The sequence below is a fragment of the Lissotriton helveticus genome, chromosome 11 (genome assembly GCF_964261635.1).
Source record: "Lissotriton helveticus chromosome 11, aLisHel1.1, whole genome shotgun sequence".
Classification (NCBI taxonomy): Eukaryota; Metazoa; Chordata; class Amphibia; order Caudata; family Salamandridae; genus Lissotriton; species Lissotriton helveticus.
Window position 1 is genome coordinate 983,056,230 of NC_136072.1, and position 10,080 is coordinate 983,066,309.

The window sequence follows — 10,080 nt, forward strand, 5'->3', positions numbered from 1 at the left end:
TGCCTCCTTGATTTTATAGAGTCGCTGGTGGACCTTCGACCTTCCGAGGAACTGATTTGTTCTCCTCCGACAGAGTACAGAGGGCAATGAATCATCAGCTGGCTGTGAAGATGTTACAGTTAAATCAATACACAGAGAACACCTATCGAACCAATGGCTGAATTGATTCCCACCGGGAGGAAAAAAAAGATGCATTGGCACATGGTTTAGGCCGGGATTTTTATTCGGAAAATCTTTTTTATGTTAACTATGAAGAGTGGTGGTGTTTTATACTTGAAAAGAAATCGGATTTTCCAGGAGTGCCCTATATAGATAGTGATACGGACCCAGTGCTTGAAATGGAAACATAGAAGTGCAGGTACCCCTCAAAATAAACAAGCATTGGCATAGCCACTAGGTCTCGCCTTGGGACCTCATAAGTGTTTAGCTATGCAACAGTGGATGTTGTTGCACCAAGGATATTGTGCTGGATAACTAAACACTTATAAGGTCCCATAGGCGAGACCTATTGGCTATGCCAATGCTTGTTCTGTTATGGGGGGCATAAATAACAGGAGGTGGAGCTTGGGAAATAGTACCTGTGTAACAGTTAGTGAGTTAGTTAGTTTGTCGATGAGATAGTTAGTTAGAGAGAGAGTGAGAGAGTATGGTAAGGTAAGGTAAAGGTAAAGTTTATTATGCATAGTTAATTAAAGAGAGTATGGGGCATATTATCAAGGACGGCGTTAAAATTATTGCCGGTTTAACTGCCGCTAAAGCGGCGATAATGGGCTTGATAATAAGCCGTGGAGAATTCCAAAAGAAGCCCATGTTCACACCAAAACCTGGGCTTCTATTGGAATTCTCAAGGGCATATTATCAATCCCATTACAGCCGCTTTAGCGGCAGTTTTCTGCTGCTAAACCGGCTGGTGGGACTGGCTCGCGCAGATGTAGTCCACGCGGGACTGCACGTTGTTCTTGGAAGAGAACATCACTATGGTCACTCTGGTGGCAGAGGGCACCACGGGGAAGTCTGACAGCAGCTTCTTCACGAATTTCAGCTAATTCACGAAGTTGGCGTAGCCCACGCTGGAGGACTTGTCCACCAGGAAGGTCTTGTTGTTTTCCTTAGTTGTATGTAAACAAATCAACTTCCAGTGGGAGAATGGGTGGTGTTGGGATGCTGGCAATCACAGCCCTACTTAAACATGGCCGCTAACTGCACATATTCATGTGGGCGATGTCTACGTCTATTGATAAGCGTAGTTACATTAAGCACAAGGACCTGTACAATGTAAACGATGTCCAATAGGTGATCGTGGAACAACAGTGATGACAGATGTTTGCAAACGCTACTGTTGTAATACCGTGCAGATAAAATAAAAGGTGCACTGAAACATGAAGCGCGGCGCGTCTTGAGAAAAAAAAGGCACAGATTTCTATGCCATGCTGTCGGAGCTGTAGGTTGACGACACAAGCAAGCTTAAATCAAACAAACAACACGAACGGTATGGAGTGAGGAACAAAGGCGCGTGTGAGTAAGAGGCTGCACAGCTTTCTTTGATGAACACAGTGCACAGGGAGGAGAGCAAACAAATCATGTGCTATTACGCATAAATACAAAATAAAAAAAAGCATAAGCATGTGCATAAATTACAAGTGTGGCGTCTGAAGTGCTTGATTACATTGAAGCGCTTACTAAGTGGGACAGTGTCAGGGGACAGGTAATGGGCTGGCTCACGTGTGTTTGGTGAAAAGCGCTCATATTGAAAACAAGCGTGGCCCTGCGGGTGCGAAAGGGAAAGTCCATCGTGCATGTACGGCGTTTACCTTACAGGAGTGAGCAGCGGCATGCACGATAATTTCAGATAGCGCCGCTGCTCGCTCCCGCAAGGTAAACGCCGTACATGCACGAGGGCTCATTGGAAACAGTGCAAAACATGCACACGTTTCCAAAATAGTCGAAGTGATTTCAAGAGGTCACTCCAAAGGTGAGACCTAAAAAGTGCCAGTACTCAGTACTGGCCAGTACCAGGCAGTACCAGCCCATTTAAAGCACTGTACAGACCTAGAAACTATACATTTTGGGGTACAGTCTACTATCATAATAGCTATATTTGTAGCTCACCCCGTGGAGTACCTCATCCAGGCCGTTTACAGATAATGGATGTCTATTACTACTTCGTGTGGTACGCAGTTTATCACCCTCAGAAGCAAGGCAGGCTGAGCTGATTCTCTGTCATTTGAACCTGTGGCCAGTAAGTTTGCTTCCATGCATATGTTAATCAGCTGGTGCTCCACCTGAACTGCCTGATGTAGTCAGAGATGAAATTGAGACAATATCACACTCCCTGTTCCTGTAGTGTTGTGTGATCATATGCGGTAGGACCCTTGTGGTCCTAAGAAGGCTACTTACAAAGTTATGTGATCAGTTGGATGTGGTCAGTGAAGTAAAGTCAATGACGCAGTACTTTCATTTAACCGTTGCACGCCGAAGAATAAAGACGTGTAGTGCAGAGCTTTATGTGTAGAGTAGTCATTTGCATGCTCTAGAGCTGGGGTGGATGCTACAACTGGCGACGAGTAAGAGATACGTGCCTGAAGAAACAATACTGCCTGAGAGTTTGCCGAGGTCCAGCAAACTGGTTGTTTGAGCCAGTGCACCCCAAGAAGCAAGCCACCGTTGGCGTATTGCAGTCATAGCGCAGCTCTAGCTCGTACAAGGCCCTCGAAGGAGGCAAATTGCCTACAGAGCAGTACTGTCAGGAATCCTGCCAGAAGCCTACTGGTAAGACCAATAGTGGAGTTACACAGAATAACACAGAACCATCCTCAATACAAAGCAGAAGCGCTAAAGGCAGCAACAGCCAGGTGCAAGAAACGCTTAAGGCAGCGATGACCAGGTATGATGCAAAAAAAGAAAGTTGAGAGCGGTGACAAACGATAAACACCCAAAAAATCGAATTTGAAATATCGACTGGCCAGAATATTGAATGAAAAATATAGAGAGGCCAGAATATCGAATTACCAAAATATAGTTGGATAGAATATCGAAAATGAGGTAAGAAACTTCGATTTCCATTATATAGAATTTAAAATATCGTTTTCCATAATACCAATTTTTTTAGTGGTATGTATGCTAGTATGTGTTAAAATTATGTAGAATTTTTGTACTGTATGTTTAATTTTTTGAAGTCATTCAATTGTAATTAAGTAATTATTGAAATTATTTTTGTGTATTGATAAATCATTTATTGTTAATTAATTATTAATTGGTAAATTTGTTATTACTTATTACATTTTTGGTATTGAAAATTAATTGGTTGTTAAATAATTATTAATAGGTAATTAATTTTTAATAAATACATATTTATTGGTATTTATAATTAATTAGTATTACATATTTTGTGATTGGTAATTTTAATTAATTTTTTATTGGTATTGATATTTAATATATTCTTATTTAAATATTAAGTTATTACTTTTCCTACTGTTGCACTCTCTGGAGTGGGAATAGTAATTTTTCCCCTACGCTATCCAACGCTTTCCCTACTGTTGCACTCATTGGAGTGGGAATAGTAACTTTTGCCCCTACGCTATCCAACGCTTTCCCTACTGTTGCACTCACTGGAGTGGGAATAGTAATTTTTACCCCTAAGCTATCCAACGCTTTCCCTACTGTTGCACTCTCTGGAGTGGGAATAGTAATTTTTACCCCAACGCTATCCAACCCTTTCCCTACTGTTGCACTCTCTGGAGTGGGAATAGTAATTTTTACCCCTACGCTATCCAACGCTTTCCCTACTGTTGCACTCACTGGAGTGGGAATAGTACTTTTTACCCCTACGCTATCCAACGTTTTCCCTGCTGTTGCACTCACTGGAGTGTGAATAGTCATTTTTACCCTCCCACTATCCAACAAATTCTTTACTTTTGCAATTGTTGGAGTGTGAATACCAATTTTATTCCCATAGCTATGTAATGTTTTTAATTTTGTTATTTTTAATGTAGTGTAAACTATTAATTAACATAAAAAGTATTACTTTAATTATTTAAATTATTATATATTATTTATTTTTATATTTAGATAATAGGTTTATTTATATATATATGTAAATATATTTGTAATCATGTTTTAAATATTTTATAATTAAGATTAATAATTCTTTTATAATATTAATTAAGTAAATCTATAAGTTAAACATTTGTTTTTTACATTATATATATATATTTTTTACATTTAAGCTTTTTTACATCATTTTAATTGTTTTATTTAATTATGTTTATTATTTAATTACTTTTATATTATTTTTAATACATTTAAAAAATTGGATATTTTAGTTAACTATATTTTAACATTCTATATTTTGTACTCAACGAGTCTTTATTTCGGCCTAAGCGGCCATAAAAACACAGATAAAAATACAATACAAGCCAATTAATAAAAAGGAACAGTCATTACAGTATAAAAACAGCTGGTTAATCCAATGAAAACATTCTTATAATACGTACAACACTCCACTATCCCCCCAGTCTACTCTGGTTGATCAGAGAGCAGGTCTGAAGTTGTGCAATTTACTTAAAATGCATGTGCAGTTCATATACGACCCCGGGACTAGCGCAAATCATGAGTTAAATTTTGTAAAGTGCAAATGCAATATGTAAACAGCAAATGGTAATGTAAAGTGCGAGTGCAAGGTATAAACAACATTGGGGCCTAGGGTGCAAAAGGCAGCCACATGTACTTCAAATGATTACGAAAGAAGTTCATAGTACACCGGTCACATATCTCCTCTAGTGTTCCTAAGATGCATTGCTACTCTCAGAAAATTTAGCATGCAGTGCAATGTTAAAATATCCACAGAGAGTTTCAGGTGCAGTAGAGCCACCTTCGCCTGTCTAAAACCAACCTTTTTTAAAACTCTTAAAAAAAAATGTTTCCTAGGGAGCATGTAATACGGACATAACAACACAAAGTGAAGGGTATCCTGCAGAGATCTACGATCGCAGCCACAGGGACCCTTTTGCTCCACAGTTTTAGTGAAACCAGCAGGTATCGCTAGGGTGTGATGTATAAGATCCAACCTGAAGCGCGTCAGAGAAATCTATCCTGGGCGCTATGGGTAAGATACAGGTATGGTTCAAAGCCCGGGCAAGATTTCATCACAATATGCCTTCTCACTGTGCGTTTTATTAACTCTACATCTTCCCTGTTGGAACCCAATAAATTCAAAAACTCCCCCTTAACAATATTTTTATCTTTTGGCAAAATTTTTGCGGGGTTAGTGAAAAGATCCAGGTGACCCGTGGCCTTGAGTGCATCTCTAACATCCCGTGCCAGGCAATCCTAAATGATGTCTCTTGTCAAGGTGGCCTCTGGGTTTGTCCATATCTTAATCCAACAACTGACCGGTTTTAGTTTTATCCTGTCCTCAATGTGGGCAACACCCAACTTCTCGTGTACAGTGAAGCCCGGAATGCTTTTTGGGACTTTCAAGAGCCTTCTTAGGAGTTTATTCTCTTCAATATGGAGCGGCTTTGCATCCACAAACCCCCAGACCTCACTGCCATATAGGACCATGGCGGAGCATATTGAATTATAGAGAAGCAGGATGTGGTCAGGAGCCCAGCGACCCAGCCTGTGTGCGTGGTTCATAATCGCCCCCATGCTTCTAGTTAGTATGCAGCATTTATCCTCCAACAATGGTGTAAAATTGAGCCTGGAGTCAACCAGTATCCCTAGGTATGAAAAGGCCTGAACTTTTTCAATTTAGTGTGCCTCAATTGTATATATATATTTCCTTTGGGGCACCCTTCCTACCTCCATTATATAGGATTTAGCTAGGTTTGCTGACAAATCCAGGCTCTCCATAAAGTGGATAAAACCATCTAACAGTGTTTGTAGGCCACTCGGGTTCGGGCCAAAAGTACCGCATCATCTGCATAAAGCAGAACCTGAACCCCTCTGTGACCTATCTTGGGCGAGTCCACTCCCAGCCCAGACAGTGCTTTCTCCAAACCATTAATGTAGAGGGTGAATAGGAAGGGTGCCAGGATACAGACCTGTCTAACTCCCCTCATACAGGGGAACTGGTCTGTCAGGCTACCCTCCTCATTGTACCTAACCTGGGCATGGGTGTTTCTATGTAGGGATCTCAGAATGTTGAGTAGTCCCTGATCCACTCCCAATCCCTCCATAAGTTCCCACAGTTTATTCCTATTTACCCGATCGAATGCGGCGGTGAGATCCATGAACGCCAAGTACACAGTTCCTCCACTCACTAATGTGTACTTGGCAGTCAGGAGATACAAATTGAGGAATTGGTCAGTTGTGGAGTGGCCGGCCCTGAACCCATACTGCGTGTCCGTGATGATCTTATGTTCTTCAGCCCAGTCTAATAGATGGTTAAGTATGATCCTGCCAAGAACTTTCATGGACACGTCAATCAGGGAAATTGGCCAGTAACAGGACGGGCTCTCCCTGTTGCCTTTTTAAAAATTGGCACGATTGTGGCTTGTGGCAGTTGACCAAGATTCGGGCATAACCGTAGACACTGCAGCATTTATAACCCTGGTCAGAATGGGGGCCCACATCTCTACTTGTGTTAGGAACAAGTCCGGGGGAACACCGTCTGGACCCGGAGCTTTGTTTTTAGTCAATCCTTCTATGCCAATCTTAATCTCGTTTAGAGAAAAGATTATAGGTTCACCCCTTCCTGGCCCTTCGCTGGTCACCTGACAATCCTCATGGGTTCTAAGATTGTATAAACCATTAAAGTGTTCATACCAAGTCTCTGGCAGAATATGGTTTACGATCTTGAGTTTGTCGCTGTCTTGGAAGCAGGGGTCGTTTATGATCTTCCAAAATGCCATCATGTTTTTGGTGTCTACTGCTTCCCTCAGGTTCTCCCACACCTGCTGCTGCAGCAACGATTTACGGCGCTTAACCGCAACTTTATATAGACTTCGACACTCCTTCACCCTAGTTTTATTCCTGGGACGGGTTTTCAAAGCCATTTTCAGGTCTCTCAGCGCCTTGGAACAGGCTTGATCGAACCAGCCATATTCCCTCGGGTCTTTTTTTTTGGCCTTGGCCCTGAGGAGTCTATCGATATGCAGTGTTACACCTTCATAGGCCTTAACAAGCTCAACCCCTGTCACTTTCAGGTTCAGGCACCTTACTATATTATGATCTTTGTCTGCCATTAGGGCTACGTAGAAGGCATCAACATCAATTTTAGACCATCTTAGCCTTCTACCCTGATCTGCCGCCATTAGTTCCCCTATTGGACCTCTTTTATCTTGGGAGCTAGTAGTGTTTGGATCCCTCAGAACAATGACTACGGGATTGTGGTCACTAAATGCGCTAGATTGTATTTCAAACCCCAACAATTCTTGTTTCATTAAATGGGATACAAGAATTAAACCAATGATTGATCCACAACCTCTTCCTTTAAAGGTTGGATTAATCTGTCCTACATCGTCTTCATTAATCAAATCCATAGTATGTTGGATATCATACCTTTCCACCACCATGTTGAGCTCCTTTCCCTCTGGGGTATGTTCTAGATGGGGGCCCTCATCAAGTGAGCAGGGGTACCAAACGCCCCGTATGTTTTTCACAAGTGGACAAAGGTGACAATTAAAATCACCTGCTAGCACCCATTCGTACTTGCGTCCTTCTTGATCGTTTTCTCCCTCCAACCTACTTCCCAGTTCTTTGAAGTTAATAAGTGATGACCCTGGAACTATGGCATTATAGAAGTTCACAAATAGTACGTTCTTGCCCCTCATATGCAATTTTAGCCCTTGCATTACATCAGAGTTCCAGCTCAGGTCCTCCCATATTCCTTTCAGTTTTAGATCCACATAGGTCAGCAGTCCACCCGTGGCTCGACCTGATCGCCCCTTTCTTGCCGGGACAAAAAACATCTTAAAACCTTCAAGGGCTAGCTGGCCTCTATTCCATTCCCATGTCTCTTGTAGACATATGACCTGGAACTTTTTTATGTAAGCCACCCATTCGGAGTTTTTTAATTTTGCCGAGAGCCCCGCTATGTTCCATGATAAGACCTTTATGGTGCCTTGACTCATGGTACTTATACTCGGCAGTGACTGACCCACACTAATAGTCAAGTGGTATCCTGCTGTCTGGTCTTCATCCTCTTTATCACAGCTAACCAAGTCACTTTCCGTGGGGGTGGACATTTGTGTGCTTTGTGGGATTACTTGGGGTCCTCCACGTGAGTGTCTGCAAGGAGAAATCGCTTCGGCGGGGGCATCGCCGTGGCGAGGGCTCCGTTCATGTCAGTCAATGTCTTCCAAGTTCTGGCTGTTTGCTAGAGGGGCATAACGATTATTTGTGAAAGACACGGGCCCCATTTCAATCGCACTACTATGCATTTGCCTGTCTGCCTCTCTTCGGGAAGTTGTCCTAGGGTACCTGTAAAAGAAACCCAGCAATAGCATTTGGATAGGTGAATCATCTTCCCCCCTTGAGCCAACCTGAGGATGGGCAAGAAGATCGTGTACCAGCCCTGGTGATCTAAAATGTATGATCACTGTATCTCCTTCAAAACACTTACTGCTCCGGCCTATCCAGGCCACCCTTCTTGCCATTAGTATCTGCCTATAGTGCTCGAGTTTAAAATAAGCATTCTTGGTTAACCAATGGGCTGCCTTGTTAATTAACATTTGGGTTGTTTCTTCGCAGTTTTCAATAGAGGCAGGAACCCCTGTCAGTATTATTGTGTATGGGCTTGCTGCCGGGAGAAGGTCGATAACAGGCAGGTTTCTCGTGCCCCTAACGAACCTGCTCCTAGATGCCTCATTAACTACAGTTTCCCCAATCCCTTCCCCCCCACCCCCTGGACCCCCTTTCCTGTTGGCCTACTTTGCTGTAGCATACTGTGCCCTTCCTTACTAGTGGGCAGGACGCTCTCCTTCCTTCTAATTTATTCAGTTCTGCCAGTCCCTGAAAGTTCTGTTTGTGCACTGCCTACATGGGAACTATCCCTTTCTCTATGTGGCTGCCCCCCATGTAGTACCCCACCCATGTTTTTACTACATTGGGTGACCACATCCTCCGTTACTGAGGGTCGGGGAGTAACTAATGTGGATATACCCATCCACTGTTCTACCAGTTTGGTCATATTTTCCTCAAGAGCGGTGATTTTGATGTAAAGTAGTGCTAGTTGGTTGGTAATTAATGTTTCTAGCCTTAACTACAATGATGAGTCTTCCTCCTTGCCCGTATCTATCCCTCTGCATTTAGTGCACTGCGAAAAGCCTGTGTCATCAGGGGACCTGTTGGATCTATCCTCCTTTGGCCGTCCTTTCTTATTCACGTTTCTGGGAGCCTTGTTACCCTCCCCCCTCGTCTTCCCCCTCGTGAACTCTTCTCTGAGGCTATAGGGACGCTTACAGGCATGACATCACGACCAGCCATGTGTTGATCTAAGCGCGCCCTTTTGGAACGTGTTACCACCTCTGCAGTTTCCACGGGTGATACTTCGACCATCTCCACCCCCTCTTCCCCCGCTCCCTACCCCCTTGAGGATGACATAGATACCATAGTAAGTTGGCCCGATTCCCCCTCTTCCACTCCCCTTTTTTCAGTTACAATTAACATCTCATTAATCAGTGGCGAGGTTACTCCTGCCTCGGCGCCATCCTCCTCTGGCGGGCTTTGGGTAATAGTGTCATTGACCAAATCAATTAAAGTGACAGTCTTCGGTGTCTCTGCTTGGGCTGGCCCCCCCATGGAGAGTCTTTTCTGCGCCATAATAGAGTCCAAAGAAAGTCTTTTGGTGGCCGAATGGATTTCTTGATCCAAAGCTCATTCTGCCCTACTAAAGAAAGCATCTAGTGCCCCTTTTAGGCTCCCTCCCGCGTTGCCTGGTTTGATCCTCTCCTTAGACATCATGGATCGGGGATCAAGATCCCCGCAGGGGCAACCTTAAACTGCACAGTAGTGTATAACAGGATCAGCAGTCCTCAGGGTATTTACGTACTATTTTAAAATATGGGTAGGTTACAGGTCTTTATAACCCTGCTGATTTTGAGGCACCGGTCTTACTTCTTTTGACCGGCGATGGCA